The sequence below is a fragment of the Anolis carolinensis genome, unplaced genomic scaffold, assembly GCF_035594765.1.
Source record: "Anolis carolinensis isolate JA03-04 unplaced genomic scaffold, rAnoCar3.1.pri scaffold_7, whole genome shotgun sequence".
NCBI lineage: Eukaryota > Metazoa > Chordata > Lepidosauria > Squamata > Dactyloidae > Anolis > Anolis carolinensis.
In genome coordinates this window covers 4,465,402-4,491,789 of record NW_026943818.1, presented here as the reverse complement: position 1 = coordinate 4,491,789, position 26,388 = coordinate 4,465,402, and the positions used below count along the sequence as shown (strand labels likewise).

The following is a 26,388-nucleotide window of genomic DNA, read 5'->3' as shown; positions in this document are numbered from 1 at the left end:
GGTTCCAACCTCATGGTCCAGTTTATTGGGGCCATAAAAGACATTCTGACCAATGAGAAGTTAGTGTCCCTGGAGAGTCACATTTCTACTAATTTCAAAGTAAGGGATGTGATGTAAACAGGACAGAGTGAAACACAGTAAAGCCTGTCTAGGCATGCTTTGGAAACAGGGAAATTATTCCCTCAATCTAACTCTATCATCTATCTAACTCCATCTAGACTTGAGTAGTCCAGGATGATTCCCAACAAATAGACATGTAGAAATAGTTGGAAGGTTGTCATATCAAAAGAGGAGGCAAGATGGTTTTTGCTGCCCTGGGAACTAGGTCACAACAGAGCTATGGATTCAAATTGCAAGAAAAGAGATTCCACCTAACGTTGAGGAAGAACCTTCTGATGGGAAGGGCTCTTTGGCAGCAGATGACATTGCTTTCAAATGTTGTTGAGTCTTGGGTTTTGGAGGTTTTTGGAGATGTCCATCTGTCTAAAGTGTTTTGACTGGATGTCCTCGTCTCGCAAAAGGGGGTTGGACTGGACATACCTTGGAGTTTCTTCAAAATGTATTATTCTAACTGCCCTGAAGTAGCAGAGAAGAGGGGTTTGAAGGTGACCTTCAGCATTAACTCCTCAGAAGAATAACTCTGCAAACCACACACCACAAAAAATACAACACAGTAGATTTGGAAGAGACCTCAAGGACCATCCAGTCCAACCCCATTTTACCATGCGAGGAGACATAATCAAAGCACGCCTGATACTCGTGATCGTTCTTTTGGGAAAACGTTGATGGATATGTTTCTTCTGCCTAGATTCCTAACTGTTCCGGTGAAAAACATAACACGAAGCAGCCTTCCCTCCAAACATAGTCGTTCAAAATCATTGCTAATTCAGCAAAAGCAAAAAAAAAACCACACACACACCTTTCATTGCCCTTCCTTTTCCCGTCTCTGTGTCTCCTTGTGATGGGGAGGCCCGAGGGCAAGGACTTTCATGTTTAGATTAATCTTTCACCCAATCGGAGAGCCTTTCTGGTTAAAGAGCAGGGCAGGGAGGGCTTTCGCAAAATTAAACAAGGAGCAAATCCTTAACCATCTACCTGCCCTCCAGCTCCAAACTCAGAATATACAAGCCAATGCTATGGACTGTAGCTGCTTTGGCCATGAATTGCATTCTTTCCAACAAGACAGAGATGAAAACCAAGGCATGAGAAAAGTTATGAATGAGGAAGAACAGGGGAACTAGGAGAGGCTGAATCCTGTTCACAAAACAGGTTGCTCCTGGAAAGTTCAGACTAGACTCACTACGTCTGGTTTTAGTCCAAACTTAATCCCAAAATATGTTCAACAGTTGGATAATTCCTTGGAAACTGGGGTTCAAACAGAATGGGATTCATCATCCAATTGATAAGGGGAATCTCACCGGCCACCACTGCAACCAACTCAGAATATTTGACCGAGTTTCTTCATTGAACCAATCAGGTTGGACTTGGAAATAGGACCGTGCCCATCATTACAGGGAGGACAGCCCAAAATACACACTGTCCTGTCCTCCAAATCATGCCATCACTTGCCGGTCCCTGAGATGGTAGCTAAGTGGGAAAAAAACATGCTATCAAAACAAAACTAAAGTGTATTTGCCAACCAGAGCTAAACAAAACACCAAGAAGTTGACATTTAGCTTGGGAACCAGAACCATATCATTCTTGAGCTTGACAGGCTTCCATGAGCAGAGTGACAACTCAAAACTTCCTGCTTCTGAACCTGTTAAATCCATAATTGTATGATAGATGCAAAGCTGAAACTACAGAATTTAGAGATTTCAGGTTGGTTGGATCCCTCCTTGATGAAGACTTTCAAGCAGAACCTGAACAGGACTAAGGATGCTCATACTAGTTGAGAATGTTGTGGTCCACTGGACTACCATTGGCTATATAAGGCAGTGGTTTCCTATTTTTGACCCTCTAGGCATTTTGGACATTCTAGAATCTCCAGCCAACTTGTGAATAGACCTCTATTGAAGATGTCCTACCTATGGGTTTCCAACATCAAGCAAAATTTATCTACAGCAATGCTACTCATAATGGTGATCCATGAGCCATCAGCTGCTAGATCCTGGACAATTTCCAGGAAATAAATATGTAGCCAATTGACACACATAAATAGTCCATCACCTCACATCTGAGAGTTGAAGGACTCATGAACAAGACCTTATGCAACTCCATGAGATTGCCCAGACTTTGATGCCCCAGCATACATGGATTCAGCTTTAAGGAGAATGTTAAGACACCACCATCATGTCTTTAGCTAGCTGTTAAAATCTCAGTCTGCCTGGCAGTAGGACAATTTATGCTTCTTGGCATCTGATACGCTACAAGTTGTGCTGGTTCCAATGATTCCAAAGCTCCTACAAAGTTGGCATCCCTCAAAAAGCTGAGTAACTAACTCACGTGAGAGCAGTGCAGAAAAAGCTGGACACCTTGCTTCTTTCTCCTCTTCTCTACACCCCATTGAATGAACAAAAGCAAGGAAATTCAGATGGAGGAACATGAAGGTCATACCTTGGCATGCTATCATTCGCCAGGAAACCAATCAAGGCAAGTGAGACAAAGCCAATCAAAGCAAGTGGGAAAAGAACAATCACATGGGACATCTCAAGGGGCTTGAGTCGAAAAGGGAGAAGTTCATCACAGGATACAGAGACCGTGATCGCCATGTGTAAGATGGAGATAATATCATACCTAGGATTTCTGTCTCACTGCCTCTCGTACACAATAAACGTGGAAACAAGCTTTGGCTTTGTCCTCATAGAAAGCTGTGACACACCAGGGACAGAAAATCCTGTTGACATAAAAGTCTGGCAAAAGTTCATCAAAGGAGTAGGAAGACAAAGGCCATTGAAATTATTGTTGTTGGGTGCCTTCAAGTCATTTCCAACCTACGATGACAACAAGGCATTTTCTGAAGCTAAGATCGTGTGACTTGCCCAAGATCAGTCAATGGGTTTTCATAGCTGAGAAGAGATTCCAATTCATAGAAAAAATGAGGGGGAAGGATTTCTGTAGATCAGTTGTTCCCAACCTGTGATCCATGGTCCACCAGTGGTCTCAAAGAACTAAAAAAAGTCTGCAGCTTGACCGTTATTACACTGCTGCAGTGAGAGTAACTGGTCTCACAAAACCCTCTTATAGTGCTGAGACAACACGGAAGTTGGGAGGGGAGAGGCTGACTACCCACAAAAGGCATGACAACAAGCCTCCAAACTGCTGCTTCTCCTCCTCCTTCCTCCGCCTGAGCAGAGCAGTTCCATGTGGCACCTGGAAGTGGGGGGAGCCTTGGTGTCTTCATTTTTAGGCCTGTTCCTGGGGTTATTTGGGGTGCTGATTCAGAACATTGCATTGAATAGACCACACCAGCTCTAGATTATGAAATATGGTTTTCTGTGGGCAAGCAGATGGCGACTACTGGGTGGCATATGATCTATATCAGAAACGAGAGCTGATGTGGTCTATCCAATGTAATTCTCAGAATCAGCACCCCAAATAACCAAACCAAATCTAAAGTTGACCAAAAACTGATTCGTAACCCTTTTGGTACTAATACTGGAGAGTAGTCCCTGGTCAAAATGGTTCCTGGTCAAAGAGGTCCGTCCCCTGGTCAAAGAGGTCCCCGGTCAAAATGGTCCCTGGTCGAGTGGTCCCTGGTTGAGTGGGTCCTGGTCAAGGCGGTCCCTGGTTGAGTGGGTCCTGGTCAAGGCGGTTCCTGGTCAAAGAGGTCCATCCCCTGGTCAAGGTAGACCCTGGTCAAGGTAGTCCCCGGTCAAAGCGGTCCCTGGTCAAGGCGGTCCCCAGTCAAACTGGTTCCTGGTTCAAGTGATCCCTGGTCAAGGCGGTCCCTGGTCAAGGCGGTCCCTGGTCAAACTGGTTCCCGGTTCAAGTGGTCCCTGGTCAAAGAGGTCCCCTGGTCAAAATGGTCCCTGGTCGAGTGGTCCCTGATCAAGGCGGTCCCTGGTCAAAGAGGTCCCTGGTCGAGTCATACCTGGTCAAAGTGGTCTCTGGTCAAGTAGTCCTTGATCAAGGTGGTGCCTGATCAAAAGAAGGTTGGGAACCTCTACCATAAGCCAATATACTCAAAATACCAACTCAAGTAACAGACGAGAGAGAACCTCACAAGCTGACTAGACTTAGCAGTCTCATCATCTTCAGCACCAAGACAGTTTTCTTCATTGCCAAGCAATAGAAAAGGGGGCAAGCTCGTGGTACGCACTAGCCGTGCTCTGCAGCCTTTGCCATCTGCCACCCACCCCACGACATCTACTGCCTGAGGCAACTGTCTCCGTCTCGGGCAATCTGGTATTTCTAGCCATACAAATGCCCCGATGTCAAAAGATGTTGCCAGGATGACAAACCCTTGTCTCTTTCCTACTTGCCCACACTCGTTTTGAAAAGGAGACAAACAAACAAGTATATGTGTATATATATATATAAAGCTGATTGGTGTTGATTTTTGTTCTGCACAGAAGCCATCTCCCTTCTGGGCGGGGGGAATAGCTAAAGTCTTCACTCCTTTTTAAAAGATGGAGGGTAAAAGTGAGGTCTAAAACAAACAGAAATTGAGATTGCCTTGGCATACAGCTGGCGTTGGCACGTCTTTCTCCGAACCCCAGTAACAGAGCTGGAGCTCCCTCTTCTGGGAGACACGGTATCTTTTTGGGAAAAGCACTTTGCTAGACAAGGAAGGGAGTCAGAGACCCCGTTGAGGTTATCTGACACCACAACACCATCACAAAAACAACCAAAAATACCGAAATGCATATATTCGCATTTACTATAGAGGGAAGCTATAATTTAAGTGCCTTGCGTAGTCCAAGAACCTCAGAAAGATCCTCACTTAATTTCTAATACAACCTCTGAGAATGCCTACCACAGATGAGGACGAAACAACAGGAGAAAATGCTTCTGGAGCATGGCCACACAGCCTGGAAAACTCACAGCAACCCAGTACTGAATATTCTATGGGAGTGAATGGGTTCAGCACCTGGGACAGCTCCTTTAAATGCACTAAAGTGCCTGGAAGATTCAACAATGCAACGTTTCACCCCACAGCTTGCTTATTATTACTATTATTGTTATTATTATTATTGACACAACAACATTGTATGACATAGCAAACAAGATAGATATGCTGGATTTCATATCACAAAATCACAAGTCAAACACTTCCCAAGAGTCTAGGACTGTGTGATTTTTTATTATTATTATTATTATTATTATTATTATTATTATTATTATTATTATTGACACAACTATGTTGTATGACACAGCAAACAAGATAGACAATGCTGGATTTCGTATCACAAAATCCCAAGTCGAACACTTCCCAAGTGTCTAGGACTGTGTGATGTATTTTCGGATGATGCGTGCAGATCCCAGTCGGGTGGCCTTTTGCAGTTGGCAGATCGTAATTTTGTCAATGTCTATTGTTTCCAAATGCCGGCTGAGATCTTTTGGCAGGGCACCCAGTGTGCCCATCACCACCGGGACCACCTGCACTGATTTCTGCCAGAGTCTTTGAAGTTCGATCTTGAGGTCCTGATAGCGGCTGAGTTTTTCCTGTTGTTTTTCGTCAATGCGACTGTCAACTGGGATGGCGACATCAATGATCCAAACCTTTTTCTTTTCCACAACTGTGATGTCTGGTGTGTTGTGTTCCAGAACTTTGTCAATCTAGATTCGGAAGTTCCACAGTATCTTTGCGTGCTCATTCTCCAATACTTTTGCAGGTTTGTGATCCCACCAGTTCTTTACTGCTGGGAGGTGGTACTTGAGGCATAAGTTTCAATGAATCATTTGGGCCACGTAGTTGTGCCTCTGTTTGTAGTCTGTCTGTGCGATTTTCTTACAGCAACTGAGGATATGATCCATGGTTTCGTCGGTTTCCTTGCACAGTCTGTATTTTGGGTCAACAGCTGATTTTTCGATCTTGTCCTTAATTGCCTTTGTTCTGATGGCTTGCTTCTGGGCTGCAAGGATCAGGCCTTCTGTCTCCTTCTTCAGGGTCCCATTTGTGAGCCAGAGCCAGGTCTTCTCCTTATCAGCTTTTCCTTCAATTTTGTCAAGGAAATTTCCATGCAATGTTTTGTTGTGCCAGCTGTCAGCTCTAGTTTGTAGTGCGGTTTTCTTGTACTGATTTTTTATCTGCTGTGCTTTGAGGAGTTTCTGATTTTTGAGTTCAATCAAAGCAGGTACTTCACTTTGCTTTACATATTCTGCCAGGGCAGAATATTTATTAATAATAATAATTCATTTCTACCCTGCTTTTCTCCCATGGTTGGGATTCATATTGGCTTTCCCCTTTCTCAAGTCCCTATACAATGCAATACAGACATCTGAGCATGTACAGAATGTACTCTATGCAAAGATGCCACACATTCATAAGCAGCCATCTGATTCAATCCAAAACCATTGTGTTTCTACATTCATCCCAAACAAGACTCCAACTTCACTGGATCCCATGGTTGGAATGATGGACAATGTCAAGGGTAGAGTAGTTCAAGGAATCGAAGACCCTCCCATTTAAGCTTCTCATGGTAGAGCTTGGCAATGGAAGCAAACTGGGGATGACATCTGAATCCTCGCCTTAAGGGGATTATGCCTTTTTCCTAAACAGCTTTTTCCTCCAAATAGTCAACAAGGGAAGCTGGACGTGCCTACCCACGTTGAGCACGGAACGGTTTGCGAACACGCACAATGGTACATCTGTAAGTGCCGGTGTTAATGCACGCACACACACACAAATGCATGCAGATACAAAATACACGTCATCCTCCTTCCTCCGAGGCCATCCTGGAAGAAAAAAGAGAGGCTTCCCCAACAAATACACAAATACATCAGGAGCACATATATCCAAGTGGGCACTTCTGCAGAGCTTCATTTGCCTCTCATAGATGCCCACCGAAATTCTTATTTTCTTCATCGTGCGCCTTAAGAAACGCACACCCACACATACACACATGCCACTTCCATGTGAACGGCTTGCTTCGCTTCCAATCATGGCAAAATCAATAATAATAATAATCATAATAATAATGCATCACACAGTCCTAAAGACTTGGTAAGTGTTCGACTTGTGATGATACAAAATCCAGCATCTAGATCTTGTTTGCTGTGTCACACTGTATTTTTGTGCCAATAATAATAATAATGATAATGATAACGATAATAATACACCACAGAGTCCTAAACACTTGGGAAGTGTTCAACTTGTGATTCTGTGATACGAAATCCAGCATATTGATCTCATTTGCTGTGTCATACTGTATTTTTGTGTCAATAATAATAATAATGATAATGATAACGATAATAATACATCACATAGTCCTAAACACTTGGGAAATGTTTAACTTGTGATTATGCAATACGAAATCCAGCATATATCTCGTTTACTGTGTAATACTATGTCTTTGTGTCAATAATAATAATAATACATCACACAGTCCTAAACACTTGGGAAGTATTCAACTTGTGATTCTGAGATACGAAATCCAGCATATTGATCTCATTTGCTGTGTCATACTGTATTTTTGTGCCAATAATAATAATAATAATACATCACACAGTCCTAAACACTTGAGAAGTGTTCGACTTATGATTCTGTGATACGAAATTCAGCATATATATCGCGTTTGCTGTGTCATACTCTGTCTTTGTATCGATAATAATAACTTTATTCTGATACCCCGCGCCCTCTCCCCAAAGGGACTCGGGAGAGGCTTACATGGAGATCAAGCCCTAAAATATTAATATTTCTAATAATATTACCATATAATGATATAGCACAATATAGTAATGTAATTCTTATATTGTGCTATCAGGAACTCAAGTTGCTCCTGACACGAAAAAAAATTGTGCTATGCTAATAATATATTTATGTTCATTTGATTTGTAAGCCGCTCTGAGTTCGCTTTGGGGTGAGAAGAGCGGGATATAAATGTAATAAATAAATAAAAACACAATGATGCATAACATAAAATGACATTCCAAAATAAATATATAAAATATATTAAAACATCAGAACATCATAATTCAATAATCCAGTCCCGTGGACATATACCGAGTTAGGGCGAGGGATAAAATCTGTGTATAGTAGGAGTAAAGACCATGGGTAAGGAGAGGCATAAATCAATGCAACACTATAGGTGAGGTAGAGATGTGCCTCCATCACCATGACACACTCAGTTGCAGAAACGCACATAACCAGCTCTGAAAGGGAAACACATTTTCGAATCACATGCACATCCCAACTATATAAATCTATAGATCTATAATTGCTCCAAACAAGGGTCATATGCATTTGCACCGACATAAACAACATCTAACAAGCATCTATCCCAACACAGTCTTGCTTTAATATCCAAAGAACACATGAGTCTATCTCTTTCCTCCCACCCTATAGAATCGATAGGATAAATGCACATCCCTCAGTCCCAAAGGCATTTCCAGAGAATCGAACCTACCTTGCTTGCTTCCTTCCTGCACCACCAACTCATCCTATTTCCCTGCCTTCCCTGGAGTCCCGAGTCCACCTAAAGTGCAGTAAAAGGCGGGAGGGAGGGAACGGAGTGTGCAAAACCTTTTTTCTGCTGAGTGCTAAAGAGCTCCCCAAAGAGACAACCCCCTTCTTCCACACCGAGAGCAAAACGGCAAACAAGACACACTGCAAGGGAGGAGAGGAAAAAGCGAAGATGAGCATGAAGTCTCTGATACATGTACGCATATGTGCGTGCATATGACTTTGCCCACGCACCAGCAAAATCATTGTGATGCCTCTCTGGAAAGCTCATCCTCATCTCTGGATGGGATGGCATCCCACCCATCCCCTTTCCAAACCGTGTGTGTGTGGTGGTGGAGTCCTTCTATTTGTGCTCAGCCATATATAGAACCCACCTCCCTTGCCTAGTTTCCAACAGACCTCACAGCCTCTGACGATGCCTGCCATAGATGTGGGTGAAATGTCAGATGAGAATGCTTCTGGAACATGGCCATACAGTCCGCAAAACTCACAGCAACTCAGCCATGAAAGCCTTCGACAACACATTTCCATGTCACTCTCTTGTGACATCTCATCTTCCTAATCCTCTTCTCCAGACCCCAGAATCATTTCCTCCATTTCAACATCCTTCAGAGGAGAGTCAAAGGATACAACCCCCAACCCTGAATGATTATTCTTAAATATTTTAAAAATATTAAATATTAAAAATATTAGTATTAAATATCAAATAATAATAATAAATATTACTATTTATAAAATAATATAATTATTACATATTATTATTAAATATCAAATAATATTACTATTAAATATAAAATATTATTATTAAATATCAAATAATATTGTATTTAAATATTACATAAAATTATTATTAAATATAAAATAATATTATTAGTAAATATCAAATAATAATAATAAAGAATGAATATTATTATTAAATATTAAATAAAATTATTATTAAATATAACATATTATTATTAAATATAAAATAATATTAAATATTAGTAGTAGTAGTAAATATCAAATAATGTTATTATTAAATATCAAATAATAATATTATTATTAAATATAAAATATTATTAGTAAATATCAAATAATAATATTAAAGAATGAATGTTATAATTAAATATTAAATACAATTATTATTAAATATAACATAAAATTATTAAATATAAACTAATATTATTAAATATTAGTAGTAGTAGTAAATATCAAATAATGTTATTATTAAACATCAGATAATATTATAAAATATAAAATAATATTATTAGTACATATCAAATAATAATAATATTCAATATTTATTATTAGTATTCAATATTTAATATTGTTTTTAAATATTAAATAATATTGTTATGAAATATCAAATAATTGTATTATTAAATACTAAATAATATTAATATTAAACATTGAATAATATTGATATTAAATATTATTATTGAATATTAAATAACAATATTAAATATCAGATACTATTATGATTCAATATTAAAGAGGGCAAGTGAAGTTGAGCTCCATCTCTACCCCCTGGTGTGCCCCCATCCTTGATCTGTGCCCCTCCATATTCATACATCACGTCTCCTTCCCCTGATTTGACAGACAGATAGAAGATCTCACTCTCTTTCATTGCAGAGTCCCCAAGGGGGACATGTGGAGCATTTGGCTTCTGGGTCATCACCCCACAAACCCCCCAAATGGGGTGATGTGTGAAACCAAGAGGACAACGTCTCCTTGGGGACTCTATTAGACCCGGTCCTGATCAATACAAAACCTGGCATCGGCAGGGTTGGGATGGATGGTTTTGGGAGGGAGAGATGCTGCAGCCCTCCCACCATGCATTTTGGGAGACATACACACATGCAGCAAAGCCACACACACATGAATGCGTTCTCGAGCCGGGTCATAAATAAAATTGATTATGAGCATTATTCTCCTGTCCTCGTTCCCCTGTGGAGTCCAAGCCATGTGTATCTGGACACATATGGGCCATCTCTGGAGAAAGTGTAAGACTTTGATGAACATATTTAGCTGACAATGAGTGGCAGTGCAAACACAAGCACAATAATAACACTCTGTGTGTGTGTGCTGATACACACATGGGCAATCTCTACACAGTGTAAGACTCGATACACATGCATTTAGCAAAGCTACGAACAAATCATTGCTCCCTATCAAAGGATGACCGAGCAAACAAGCAGAATTCAACATACAAGGCTATCTATCGGTGCATGTGTGCAACCTCTAGACATGCCTAAATTGTGTATGATTCCACATTCGAAAGCAAAGAGTGTGTAATATATAGTGATAATGATAATAATAATAATAATAATAATAATAATAATAATAATAATAATAATATAGCATTGTAATATCCATTATAACACTACTGATAATATATAATAACATATAGTGATAATGATAATAATAATCTATATATATATAAAAGGGTAATGAAATTTTGGCCTAGGACAAAACTACACATTCCAGAAACACTAAACTTGGCAACACAACCCCTCATCCATGCCTCTAGGTTCATACAACAAAAAAGAAAAGAAAAATAAAGTCCTAATTAGAGGGAGAGGAATAATTAGAGGGAGAGGAATAATTTTTATCCAACCAACACCACCACATTAAGCCACAGCAACGCGTGGCCGGGCACAGCTAGTCTATATCTATATATATATAAGGGTAATGGAATCACAGCACCGGACAAAATAGCTTAACTAAACGCCCCACAACCTTGAAAATTGACAAAATAATCTCTCATCCATGCCTCTACATTCATACAACAAAAAGAAAATAAAAATAAAGTCCTAATTAGAGGGAGAGGAATAATTGTTTTTAATCCAACCAACACCACCACACTAAGCCACAGCAACGCGTGGCCGGGCACAGCTAGTCTATATCTATATATATAAAAGGGTAATGGAATCACGACACCGGACAAAACAACTAAACTAAATGCCCCACAACCTTGAAAATTGACAGCATAATCTCTCATCCACGCCTCTACGTTCATACAACAAAAAGAAAAGTAAAATTAAGTCCTAGCCACAGCAACACGTGGCCGGGCACAGCTAGTCTACATATATATAAAAGAGTGATGGCATCACGGTGACCCACAAAATAACAAAACTACAGGCCCCCCAACCTCAAAATTTGACAACACAACCCCTCATCCACACCTCTAGGTTGATACAACAAAAAGAAAAGAAAAATAAAGTCCTAATTAGAGAGAGAGGAATAATTGCTTTCATCCAATTGCTGCCAGTTAGAAGGCTAAGCTCCTCCAACTTGGTCTCCTAGCAACCCAATAAAAAATAATAAAAAACACTAAAAAATTGATACAATAAAATACTATACTAACAGAAAATAACTAAAAATAATACAAGAAAATAATAAAACATAATAAATAAAAATATAACTTACAATAAAATTAATAAAAAAATGCAAATAACATCAAATAAAAATTACACAACAATTTTTAACCAATACCACCACCACTTTGCCACAGCAACACGTGGCCGGGCACAGCTAGTATATATATAAAAGGATAAAAAAAATTCAGCCTAGGACAAAACAACAAAACTACACATCTCAGAAACACTAAACTTGGCAACACAACCCCTCATCCATGCCTCTACGTTCATACAACAAAAAGAAAAATCAAGTCCTAATTAGAGGGAGAGGAATAATTGTTTTTTATCCAGTTGCTGCCAGTTAGAAGGCTAAGCTCTGCCCACTTGGTCTCCTAGTAAGAACATAACTGGCTGCAGTTGCACGCTATCACATATGCACACACCAACAATGTAATTTCATAGCTCGGCACCCGCAACTAGCCTCTCACGCGCATCCAGGGCTGCAGTTGCACCCGGTTTGAGGGTGACTACATATGAGTTAATCCATTGAGTAAGTGCAAGACACACTGCAAGGCAACACGGTGGAGACTTAATGCTCCTTGGGGAAGGAAGAGAAGGAAAGGCAACGTCAAGGTAACTCAAGGAGGGGTGTGAGGGCAAGATCTGCAAGCCAAGCCCTTGGAGGCTTAGGAAGCTGGAAATATTAGGATTTTAGGAAAGAAGACTGAGAGAAGGGACAGGAGAGAGAGACATGTTTAAATATCTGAACAGATGTCATGTTGCACATGGCGCAAAAGACTCAAATCGCAGGAAAGAGATCCCATCTTAATATTAATCGGAACCGATTATGGTAAGAGCTCTTTGAGATGCTTTCTGAGACTCCTTCTCTGGAGGTTTCGCAATGGGTTAAACCCTTGTGCTGGCTGGACTGCTGGCCTGAAGGTTGGGTGGCCGACCCGTTCGAACCCACGAGACAGAGTGAGCTCCCGCTGGTCAGCAATTCAATACCATACCATACTAATAATAATACAATATAATAATTTATAATATTGTAATATAAGGCTAATATATTCATTATAACGTAGATAATATATAATAATATATAGTGATACTGATACTACTACTACTACTACTACTACTAATAATAATAATATATAGTGATAATTGGAGCCCCGGTGGCGAAGTGTGTTAAAGCACTGAGCTGCTGAACTTGCAGACGGAAAGGTCCCAGGTTCAAATCCCGGGAGCGGAGTAAGCTCCCACTGTTAGCTCCAGATCCTGCCAACCTAGCAGTTCGAAAACATGCCAATGTAAGTAGATCAATAGGTACCACACCAGCGGGAAGGAAACGGTGGCGCTCCATGCAGTCATGCTGGCTACATGACCTTGGAGGTGTCTACGGACAACGCCGGCTATTCGGCTTAGAAAAGGAGATGAGCACCAACCCCCAGAGTCAGACACGACTGGACTTAACGTCAGAGGAAACCTTTACCTTTACTATAGTGATAATGATACTACTAATAATAATATAATATATTATATAGTGATAATGATACTAATAATAATAACAGATAGCATTGTAATATAATGCTATTCATTATAACACTACTGATGATATATAATAATATATAGTGATAATGATAATAATAATATATTATTATATATTATATTTTAATATTATATAATAATATAATGGCGCTCCATGCAGTCATGCATAGAAATGTGAGTAGAGCAATAGGTACCGCTCTGGCAGGAAGGTAATGGTGCTCTATACAGTCATGCCAGTCACATGACTTTGGAGGTGTCTATGGACAATGCCGGCTCTTCAGCTTAGAAATGGAGTTGAGCACCAACCTCCAGACTGGATTTAATGTCAGGGGAAACCTTTACCTAATGATAATACTGTTTTATTATTGTATATTTTTGTATTTTAAGTTGCATTGTGATGCTTTTAATTGTGAGCCGCTTTGAGTCTCCGTATGGGTAATAATAATAATAATAATAATAATAATAATAATAATAATAATAATAGTTTAACGGGACATGAGAGACGGTAACAAATCTGGCCGTCCCCTGGGCAACATCTCTCACACCAGAAGCAACTTGCAGTATGTTCTCACGAGATGGGTGAGCTCCCATCTGTCAGCTCTAGCTTGCAGGGACACGAGAGAAGCCTTCCATCAGGATGGTAACACATCCAAGAGTCCCCTGGGCAACGTTTCTCACACCAGAAGCGACTTGCAATATGTTCTCAAGTCACTTCTGATATGATATTTAAAAAAGCAGACGCTGGATGGCCATCTGTCAGGAGGGCTTGGATTGAGTGACAATTTGGGGTCAGATTGGATGACATTTGGGGGTCTCTTACAGCTAGGAAAGAAAGGGGATTTCAAGTACATGTGGAGGGGAAGCTTTCCAAAGGGATCAAGGGAAGGTGGAAGGATGAAAAAGGAGGAAAAGAGAGAGAGAGAAATGGAATAAGTCTGTGAGAGATAGAAAGAGAGAAGGAGATGTTGAGTATTTGTTATCTGTTTTTGGGCATTGGATGTTTCCCATGTTTGTTATTTTTGTAAACCACGCTTTGTGGAGAGAGGGCGGGTAATAAATAAAGTATTATTGTTATTGTATGGCACAGCAAACAAGATAGATATGCTGGATTTCGTATCACAAAATCCCAAGTCGAACACTTCCCAAGTGTCTAGGACTGTGTGATGTATTTTCAGATGATGTGTATTATTATTATTATTATTATTATTATTAGGAATATGAAAAGATGGGAGAGAGAGAGAGAAATGTGAGATAGGCTGTGGCCGATCTGTCGGCACCTCTGGGACCAAAAAAAAGAGAGAGGGATGAATGAGAGAAGGTGCAAGAGAAAGAGGAAGGAGATGGGGTGGGAGAGGATGGGGTTGAGAGAGGGAGAGAGGGGGGAAGAGGGGAAGAGAGAGCAAGAGATGGAGAGGGAGAAAGGGGGAGAGAGGGAGTGAGGAAGAGGGAGAAAGAGGGGGAGATGGAGAGGGGGAGGAAGAGAGGGAGGGAAAGGGTTAGGGAGGGAGGGAGAGAGAGAGAAAGGGAGAGAGGGAGGAAGAGATTGGAAGAGATGGAGAGGGGGAGAAAAGGGATGGAGAGAGGGAAGTAGAGGGAAGGAAAGGGAGGGAGAGGGAGGGAGAGAGAGGGATAAAGGGAGAGATGAAGGGAGAAAGGGAGGGAGGGAGGGAGGGAAAAGAGAGGGGAAAAGACAGAGGGATAAAGGGAGAGAAGGAGAGAGGGGGAGAGAGAGGGAGAGATGAAGAGAAAGAGGAAAGGAGAGAGGGAGGGAGAGAGGGAGGGAAAGGGAGAGGGAGGGAGAGAAAGCGAGGGAGAGATGGGACAAGAAGGAGAGAGAAAGGAAATAAGAATCAGGGCAACCAAAAAGAGAGAGAGAGAGATGGCATAAGAGGAGATCAGAGAGAGAAGGAGAGAGAGAAAAAATGCACCAGAGAGAGAGAGAGAGAGAGAGATGGAGTAAGAAGAGATCAGAGCGAGGAGAGAAAGAGAGAGAAAATGCACCAGAGAGAGAGAGAGAGATGGAATAAGAAGGGAAAAGAGAGAGAGAGAGATGGAAGAAGAGAAGATGCACAAGAGATGGAGATGGAGATAGACTAAGAAGGGATAAAAGATAGAGGGTCAGTGTGTTATCGAAGGCTTTCATGGCCGGAATCAGTGGCTTGCTGTGAGTCTTCTGAGCTATATGGCCATGTTCCAGAAGCGTTATCTCCTGACATTTCGCCCACATTTACGACAGGCATCCTCAGAGATTGGGAGGTCTGTTGGAAACGAGGCAAGTGGAATAATGTCTGTTGGAGGCAAGAGTGAGTGTTGTAACTGGCCACCTCGATGAGCACTGAATAGCCTTGCAGCTTCAGAGCCTGGACGCTTCCTGCCTGGGGGGATCCTTTCTTGGGAGGAGTTCGCTGGCCCCGATTGTGACAGGAAAACGCATTTGGGGCTGGGTTGTTGTGTGTGTGTTCCCCCCCCCCCCCCGCCATGTTGCAGAAGCATTGTCTCCTGATGTTTCGCCCAGGCATTCTCAGAGGTTGCAATGTTTCAGAGGCATTCTCTCCTGACGTTTTGCCCAGGCATCCTCAAAGGTGGCCGTGTTCCAGGAGCATTCTCTCCTGACGTTTCTCCCAGGCATCCTCAGAGGTTGCAATGTTTCAGAGGCATTCTCTCCTGACGTTTTGCCCAGGCATCCTCAAAGGTGGCCGTGTTCCTGGAGCATTCTCTCCTGACGTTTCTCCCAGGCATGCTCAGAGGTTGCAATGTTTCAGAAGCACTCTCTCCTGACGTTTCGCCCAGGCATCCTCAAAGGTGGCCGTGTTCCAGGAGCATTCTCTCCTGACGTTTCGCCCAGGCATCCTCAGAGGTTGCAATGTTTCAGAAGCACTCTCTCCTGACGTTTCGCCCAGGCATGCTCAGAGGTGGCAAGATGCGAGGCATGAAACGCGAGAAGGCACATGAGAGGAAGAGCGAGGGATTGAAGAAGGTCATGGCCAACCCCAGAGACATGATTGACATGGGGGAGGGGGGGGCTTTGAGACCCCCAAAAAGATGGGGAAAAGGGTGAGAGAGTGACATAGAGAGATAGAATAGGGCGAGAAGATGCACTTGGGAGGAAGGGGAGAGGGATAGAAGACCCCCCAATGCGGGGAGAGGGATGTGCTTGAACACCCAAGACCCCCCTCCCCACAGACCCCCAACCGCAGCCCCCTTACCGGCTCTCAGTGCTCCTCTGTGGTGGCGGCGTGGGGCGGGTGGCTGCTCCTCATTGAGCCTGGCTCTTGGCTGCGCCTGGGGCTGCTCCGGGGCGCATAGTGGGCGCCGGGCGTGGGCGGTGGGAGCTGGGCAGGGTCTCTAGCAGTCCTTTTCATACTCTCCTCTCCGCGGCCCGGGCATCCAGAGGCAGCGCCGCACCAGCCCCCTCCTCCCGCCTCCCAATCCAGCCCGGTCTTCCTCCTCCCGTCCTCGTCCACCGCCTCCCTGAATGAGGGATCCCAAAAGGGCAACACGCTGGCACAGAGCCCTTCCTTAGGCTCCAATAGGGCGCAACGCTAAAGAGAACGAGAGACAAGAGAGAGACGAAGGCAAGAGCTGCGCTCGCCCCGGTCTCCGCGGAAAGAGAAGAGCCTGCGGGAGGCGGGGCTTGTCGGGCAGGATAAAGGGAGGGGGCGGGGCCTGGAGGGGAGAAGGGGCGGGGCTTCCGCAGGGAGAGGGAGGGGGAGGAGAGAAAAAGCTGCCTTGGAAAAGGGTGCAGAGAAGGTTTAGAGTGATATCTACATATATATGTGTGTGTGTGTATGTATGTATATACAGGGTGTTTAAAAAAGAACTCCCTATTCACCATTTAATTTAAATGGTGAATAGGGAGTTCTTTTTCAAACACCCTGTGTATGTATATACTAGCTTTGCCCGGCCACACGTTGCTGTGGCTTATGGGAATCCTTTGTTGGCCAGGTGGAATAGCAGTGAATAGCCTTTCAGTCTCAAAGCCTGGCCGTTTTCTGGAGTAGCTGGAGCTTTTTCTTGTATGAACACAGAGGCATGGAAGAGGGGTTGTGCTGCCAAATTTAGTGTTTCTGGGATGTGTAGTTTTGTTGTTTTGTCCTAGGCCGAAATTTCATTACCCTTTTATATCTATACTAGCTGTGCCCGGCCACGCGTTGCTGTGGCGAAGTCTGGTGGTATGGGAAATAAAGTATTGAGGTATTGGTGGTAGTTAAGATAAAGGGTAAAGGTTTTCCCCTCACTCTGGGGGTTGGTGCTCATCTCCATTTCTAAGCCAAAAAGCCGGCATTGTCCGTAGACTCCTCCAAGGTCATGTGGGATGACTGCATGGAGCAGCGTTACCTTTTCGCCAGAGCAGTACCTATTGATGCACTCACATTTGCATGTTTTTGAACTTCTGGGTTGGCAGAAGCTGGGGCTAACAGTTGTGATCGAGGTGACCACCCTCCCCCCCAGGACTTTGTAAAAGATAGTTCAAAAATCAAGACTTTATGTTCTATATTCCATATATTTATAGTAGAAGGTGATTGAGACTTTTTACTGGAGTTTACTGTGGTTTACTAAAACTCTGCACTCTGAGGCAAGAGATAACAACTTCATGAATTGTAAAATCATGCTGCTAAAACTCCACTTTTATGAATTTCCATGCTGGGTTCTCCAGATGTTATGAACTTCGTTCTTATCAAATATTTTCAATTGTTTATATCATTCATGATTCCCCTTTATGAAACTAACTCACTTTTATGAATTCTCCCTTATTTCCATGAAATCTATCTATCTGCCTATATGTATTTGTACTCTTTGGGATCCCCGGAAAATATGTATTTTTCCCAGCATGGTTTATATTCCAACTTTATTTTATTTTTCATTTTATTTCATATAATTGTCAAATCATGAAATCAAATAGGAAATATTTTGAACTCAACATGAACCCCAGAACCTATCCCATTTCCTATGACCCAGGCTTCCTTTCCCAAAAACAAAAGGATAATCTGCCACCGCTAAATCCAATCAAATTCAAATTGCATGGACAATATAGGGCTTGAGTCACCGAATTCGGAGTGTTGACCCAAAGGAGATTCGCCCCAAGGCAAACATTGTCATATCTCACCCAAAGAAATATCCAGGACACCTCAGGAAGGCGCCCTGCAGAGCCTGTCAATATGGCTCATCACCACCCATCTTTGCTTCCATCTCTGACACCCCAAGGCATATCTAAAATCTGTATACGTGACAGGAACCCGGACATCCTTGATTGCTGCCATTAATAAAATAAGCACCCTTTAGAAATCAGTCTAGCAGGACTTAATCCTCTGGTTCCTGTCCCCGTCACCTCATTGTTTCGCTAACTCCCGCCTTCTCTCTCCTGATTGGCCCGAGTAGAGACAAAAGGCAGCTTCCTATTGGGCCAACGGAGCGAGGCGGGAAACGAAAGCCCGCCTCGTTCAACCTTCTAGCCTATCAACGATCAGATGGGCGGGGAAGCAGGGCGGGAAATTCAAAGGGCTGTCAGACTGAAATTTTGTATAAATATGGCTTTATTTTGATTGTATAGTACTTCTAGTAAGTCGAATGATCGCTACTAGAGTCCTCTTCAGCTGAATTGCTCAATAAAGACTCCTTGGCGGATTTTCCTTCAACTTTGGCGGACCTTCTTCATTTCGGCTTCAGGTTGTATTGCGGCTCGTAATTCTCCTTTTGGCTTCGCCAAGGTCCGTTCTCTCAGGACCGGATCGGGTCTCTCCTTAAGGGCCCGATCCCCTAAAACGCGGTCGACAACACAGTGGGGGCTCTCTCTGCTCCCCCAATTCAAACCATTGACTACAAAAATGTGTTGGATAATCCAGAACATTGGATAAGCGAGTGTTGGATAAATGAGACTCTACTGTAATTACTACATAGCATTACTGCTCATGGAACTACTTTTTCTGTCAAATTTGTTGTATAATATGATGTTTTGGTGCTTAATTTGTATAACGATTATCTAATTTGATGTTTAATCAGGTTTTCCTGAATCCCTTCTTTTTATCTAACATGTTCACTTATCCTGCCGGCCTGTTTATGTTGGATTAGTGAGAGTCTACTGTATATTTATAATATTATATTATCTGCTTAGAACTGGATTATATGAGGCCCCTTCTTCACAGCTGTATAAAATGCACACTGAAGTGGATTATATGGCAGTGTGGAGTCATGATAATCCAGTGCAAAGCAGATAATATAAGATTATAAATGGGTTATATAGCTGTGTGGAAGGGCCTTGAGTCTACACTGCCATATAATCCAGTGCAAATTAGATAATCTGTGGAAGAAGCCTAAGTGAGGCCTAAAACTGCCTGTCCCCTAACTGAATCCTGGCTGTCCCTTGGTTGCTAGGAGACCAAGTGGGCAGAGATTAGCCCTCTAAACTGGCAGCAATTGGATAAAAAAAATTATTGCTCTCCCTCTAATTAGGACTTTATTTTTCTTTTCTTTTTGTTGTATCAACCTGGAGGCATGGATGATGGGTTGTGTTGTCAAATTTCGAGGTTGGGGGGCCTGTAGTTTTGTTGTTTTGTGAGTCGCCGTGATGCCATCACTCTTTTATATATATAGACTAGCTGTGCCCGGCCACACGTTGCTGTGGCGAAGTATGTTGGTATGGGAAATAAAGTATTGAGGTATTGGTGGTAGTTAAGGTAAAGGGTAAAGGTTTTCCCCTGACAGAGCCTAGCCTTCTAACTGGCAGCAATTGGATAAAAAACAATTGTTCGTCTCCCTCTAATTAGGACTTTATTTTTCTTTTCTTTTTGCTGTATGAACGTAGAGGCATGGATGAGGGGTTGTACTGCCAAGTTTAGTGTTTCTGGGATGTGTAGTTTTGTAGTTTTGTCCTAGGCTGAAATTTCATTACCCTTTTATATATATAGATTATTATCATTATCACTATATGTTATTATTAGCTGTGCCCTGCCACGCGTTGCTGTGGCCCATTGGAATTGCACTGAATAGCTCTGGGTTTTGGGGGTTTTTAGGCCCTGTGGAGGTTCGTGACGTGATATTTTATGGTTTCAACCTCGAGGCGTGGATGATGGATTGTGTTGTGAAATTTCGAGTTTGGGGGGTGTTTAGTTTTGTTGTTTTGCTCAGTGCCAGGATTCCATCACTCTTTTATATATATATAGACTAGCTGTGCCCGGCCACGCGTTGCTGTGGCGAAGTATGAGGCCCCTTCTACACAGCTGGATAAAATGCACACTGAAGCGGATTATATGGCAGTGTGGAGTCAAGATAATCCAGTTCAAAGCAGATAATATAAGATTACAAATGGGTTATATAGCTGTGTGGAAGAGCCTTGAGTCTACACTGCCATATAATCCAGTTAAAATCAGATGATCTGTATTTTATAAGTAGTGTGGAAGAGGCCTAAGTGAGGCCTAACTCTGCCTATCCGCTGGGCTGAGTGGGTTGCTAGGAGACCAAGTGGGCGGAGCTTAGCCTTCTAACTGGCAGCAATTGGATAATAACAATTATTCCTCTCCCTCTAATTAGGACTTTATATTTCTTTTCGTTTTGTTGTATGAACGTAGAGGCATAGATGAGTGGTTGTGCTGCCAAGTTTAGTGTTTCTGGGATGTGTAGTTTTGTTGTTTTGTCCTAGGCCGAAATTTCATTACCCTTTTATATATATACTAGCTGTGCCCGGCCACGCGTTACTGTGGCCAAGTATGGTGGTATGGGAAATAAAGTATTGAGGAATTGGTGGTAGTTAAGGTAAAGGGTCCCCTGGGCTGAGTGGGTTGCTAGGAGACCAAGTGAGCGGAGCTTAGCAGCAATTGGATAAAAACAATTATTCCTCTCCCTCTAATTAGGACTTTATTTTTCTTTCCTTTTTGTTGTATCAACCTAGAGGCATGGATGAGGGGTTGTGCTGTCAATTTTCGAGGTTGTGGGGTGTTTACTTTTGTTGTTTTGTCCGCTGCCGTGATGCCATCACATATATATATATATATATATATATATATATATATATATATATATAACAATTATTCTTCTCGCTCTAATTAGGACTTTATTGTTCTTTTCTTTTTGTTGTAGAGGCATGGATGAGGGGTTGTGCTGCATGTATATATATGATTAAATATACATACACACATATGCATGCATGTATATGATTATATACATACATACACACATATGAATGTATGCATCTATATATGCATATATATAAAAGGGTAATGAAATTCTGGCCTAGGACAAAACAACAAAACTACACATTCCAGAAACACTAAACTTGGCAGCACAACCCCTCATCCATGCCTTTACGTTCATACAACAAAAAGAAAAAGAAGAAGGGAAATAACTAACTTAATGAATGGAGGAAAGTTTCACTCATCTTTGGCATCTCATTCTGCTGCCTCTTGTGGTTCCGTTATGTTATTTGTGGTTTTATTGTTTATTGCCTTCTATGAATGTCCCACGGTTGTTTTGATGGCTCACCTCCTGCCACTATTAGCCACATCACGGGTCCCTATGGAGCAGAGCGGCAGGCCAAAAATATTTTAAATAGCCAATTGAAAACCATGTTTTAATATTTTACACTTGTAATATCATTTTTAATGTTTTCCATTCACAATATAATTCAAGCTGGCCAGTGGCAAACCCAATTGGGCTCCCATCTCTTCTCTTTCCTTCTTCTTCCCCTACTTTTCTGCTCTCTGCAGAACAACAAAGGATTCCCCCGGGCAGGAAGCAGCCAGGCTTTGACTCTGCAAGGCAATTCGATGCTAATCAAGGTGGCCAATTGAAACATTGACACTTGCTTCCAACAGACAAGAGTTTTTTCTCCCACAGATATATAAACCCCACTTGCCTAGTTTCCAACAGACCTTACAACCTCTGACAGTACCTGCCATAGATGTGGGTGAAATGTCAGGAGAGAATGCTTCTGAAACGTGGCCAGACAGCCCAGAAAACTCACAGCAACCCAAACAAAGCAATGTTTCACAACTGAATGTGCCTCCCATGCACATCTACATGGAGGGTGAGTAGTTCCACTTCGGCAGCCTTGAAATGAATATGAGCATCCCACATTATAACCCTATTATTATTATTATGACACAGCAAACAAGATAGATATGCTGGATTTCGTATCACAAAATCACAAGTCAAACACTTCCCAAGTGTCTAGGACCGTGTGATGTATTTTCGGATGATGCGTGCAGATCCCAGCAGGGTGGCCTTTTGCAGTTGGCAGATCGTAATTTTGTCAATGTTTATTGTTTCCAAATGCCGGCCGAGATCTTTTGGCACGGCACTCAATGTGCCAATCACCACCGGGACCACCTGCACTGGTTTCTGCCAGAGTCTTTTAGTTCAGTCTTGAGGTCCTGATAGCGGCTGAGTTTTTCCTCTTGTTTTTCATCAATGTGACTGTCACCTGGGATGGCAACATCAATGATCCAAACCTTTTTCTTTTCCACAACTGTAATGTCTGGTGTGTTGTGTTGCAGAACTTTGTCAGTCTGGATTCGGAAGTCCCACAGTATCTTTGCGTGCTCATTTTCCAATACTTTTGCAGGTTTGTGATCCCACCAGTTCTTTGCTGCTGGAAGGTGGTACTTGAGGCATAAGTTCCAATGAATCATTTGGGCCACGTAGTTGTGCCTCTGTTTGTAGTCTGTCTGTGCAATTTTCTTACAGCAGCTGAGGATATGATCAATGGTTTCGTCGGTTTCCTTGCACAGTCTGTATTTTGGGTCATCAGCTGATTTTTCGATCTTGGCCTGAATTGCCTTTGTCCTGATGTCTTGCTCCTGGGCTGCAAGGATCAGGCCTTCTGTCTCCTCCTTCAGGGTCCCATTTGTGAGCCACAGCCAGGACTTCTCCTTGTCAGCTTTTCCTTCAATTTTGTCAAGGAACCTTCCATGCAATGTTTTGTTGTGCCAGCTGTCAGCTCTAGTTTGTAGTGCGGTTTTCTTGTACTGGTTCTTTGTCTGTTGTGTTTTGAGGAGTTTCTGATTTTTTACTTCAATCAAAGCAGGTTCTTCACTTTGCTTGACATATTCTGCCAGGGCATGTTCTTCTTCTTTGACTGCTTGTTTTACTTGTAAGAGTCCTCTGCCCCCTGATCTTCTAGGCAGATATAGCCGGTCAACATCACTGCGAGGGTGCAGTGAATGATGAATGGTCATGAGTTTTCTTGTTTTTCTGTCCAAATTGTCCCTATTATTATTATTATTATTATTATTATTATTATTATTATTAATTTTATTTGCTATCCACTTCTCCTTATGGCTTGAGGCCATAAGGAGTTAAAACACATTGCCACAAAGTACATCATAGCACACTTACATACATTAAAGCACACCATCTATGAAAATACATAATGCAAGAATCGAAATGCAACACAAATACATACATTAAAATGAATTAAAACCTTGTTGGTGGCCTGAGCTATCATTCCATGGGATGCATGAAACAAACACTCTTTGTGGAAGAAAAAGGAGGCGATAGGGCCATTGCAAGGAGAAGATGGGGTGATGGCGACAGGGGACAGGGAAAAGGCAGAACTGCTTAATGCCTTCTTTGCCTCGGTCTTCTCACAAAAAGAAAGCCATCTTCAACCTCAGCACCATGGAATGGACGAAGGATTGGGGGAAATCCAACCCCAAATAGGGAAACAAGTTGTCCAGGAACACCTGGCCACTCTAAACGAATTCAAGTCCCCAGGGCCAGACCAGCTACATCCAAGAGTACTGAAGGAACTAGCGGAAGTTATTTCAGAACCACTGGCAATTATCTTCGAGAGTTCTTGGAGAACGGGAGAAGTCCCAGCAGATTGGAGGAGGGCGAATGTGGTCCCTATTTATCTTCAAGAAGGGAAAAAAGAACGACCCAAACAATTACCGTCCGGTCAGCCTCACATCAATACCAGGCAAAATTCTGGAAAAGATCATTAAGGAAGTGGTCTGCGAACACTTAGAAACAAATGCGGTCATTGCTAATAGTCAACACGGATTTACCAAAAACAAGTCATGCCAGACTAATCTGATCTCTTTTTTCGATAGAGTTACGAGTTGGGTCGATACAGGGAATGCCGTGGATGTAGCCTACCTGGATTTCAGTAAGGCCTTCGACAAAGTCCCCCACGACCTTCTGGCAAACAAACTAGTAAAATGTGGGCTAGACAAAACTACGGTTAGGTGGATCTGTAATTGGCTAAGCGAACGAACCCAAAGGGTGCTCACCAATGCGTCGTCTTCATCATGGAAAGAAGTGACAAGTGGAGTGCCGCAGGGCTCCGTCCTGGGCCCGGTTCTGTTCAACATCTTTATTAACGACTTAGACGAAGGGTTAGAAGGCACGATCATCAAGTTTGCAGATGACACAAAACTGGGAGGGATAGCTAACACTCCAGAAGACAGGAGCAGAATTCAAAACGATCTTGACAGACTAGAGAGATGGGCCGAAACTAACAAAATGAAGTTCAACAGGGACAAATGCAAGATACTTCACTTCGGCAGAAAAAATGGAAATCAAAGATACAGAATGGGGGACGCCTGGCTTGACAGCAGTGTGTGCGAAAAAGACCTTGGAGTCCTCGTGGACAACAAGTTAAACATGAGCCAACAATGTGATGCGGCTGCTAAAAAAGCCAATGAGATTCTGGCCTGCATCAATAGGGGAATAGCGTCTAGATCCAGGGAAGTTATGCTCCCCCTCTATTCTGCCTTGGTCAGACCACACCTGGAATACTGTGTCCAATTTTGGGCACCACAGTTGAAGGGAGATGTTGACAAGCTGGAAAGCGTCCAGAGGAGGGCGACTAAAATGATTAAGGGTCTGGAGAACAAGCCCTATGAGGAGCGGCTTAAAGAGCTGGGCATGTTTAGCCTGCAGAAGAGAAGGCTGAGAGGAGACATGATAGCCATGTACAAATACGTGAAGGGAAGTCAAAGGGAGGAGGGAGCAAGCTTGTTTTCTGCTGCCCTGCAGACTAGGACACGGAACAATGGCTTCAAACTACAGGAAAGGAGATTCCACTTGAACATCAGGAAGAACTTCCTCACTGTGAGAGCTGTTCGACAGTGGAACTCTCTCCCCGGGGCCGTGGTGAAGGCTCCTTCTTTGGAGGCTTTTAAGCAGAGGCTGGATGGCCATCTGTCGGGGGTGTTTTGAATGCGATTTCCTGCTTCTTAGCAGGGGGTTGGACTGGATGGCCCATGTGGTCTCTTCCAACTCTACTATTCTATGATTCTATGATTCTATGATTGTGACCCCTTTCTCCATGCAAGACATGCATTTTATCCCCATGCAGCATAAAATGATGAGATGACCTCAAGAAACAAAGCTAAATATTGTTTTTCCCACCAATTGTCAATGGCTCATTTGTTGTCTTGATGGAATCTTTAGATCACACATTTCATGTCCATCGATGTCCATCAGAAACTCGTTCTTACTGAAGACGTCAACAGAATTCCAGGAAATCATGACCACAGTTGCTTGCTCGATTGCTCTCTTGATCATATCCTTGACTTGAATCCAACGAGCTCAGACTGGGTTGTTTGGATCTTCTCTACTTTGTCTTCCAAGCAACCATCTGGCATCTAAGGTAGGTCAGGCTGATGGGCTTCAAATCAACCTGTGAGGTCCGTGACACAATGAGGACTTAAAGATGGATCTTCCATGTCATCTTCTGATACTCAAAGGGTGGTGACATCTTGTTGTGCGTCTTCAAGTCAACTCTGACTTGTGACAACCCTATCCTAGGATATTCTTCCTAAGGTGGTCCTCCATGGAAGATATGTCTTGGCCAAGGTCATCACGGGCCTCATCCCATGAGTTCCCTACCATTGAGGTCCTTCCAGACATCCCATATCATTCTCACATCCTTCTTTCACTGTCATTTGGAGTTGGATAGTATTCTGGGCTCCAATGAGGACTTAAAGCTGGGTCTTC

General features: G+C 42.5%; 1 protein-coding gene across 3 annotated transcripts in view; it reads right to left on the bottom strand.

Annotated features, from left to right (window-relative positions):
* brinp1 (BMP/retinoic acid inducible neural specific 1) overlaps positions 1-17,071 on the bottom strand; it is a 111,573-nt gene extending 94,502 nt beyond the window's left edge. For 2 of the 3 annotated variants that reach the window (XM_062959686.1, XM_062959689.1), the window contains exon 1: positions 16,659-17,071. The gene's annotated coding sequence lies outside the window, so the exon portion shown is untranslated. Of the gene's footprint in view, positions 1-8,510; positions 8,749-16,658 lie in introns of those variants that run through there. The other variant, XM_062959688.1, reaches the window with a different exon arrangement.
* Between the last annotated feature and the right edge of the window lie 9,317 nt (positions 17,072-26,388).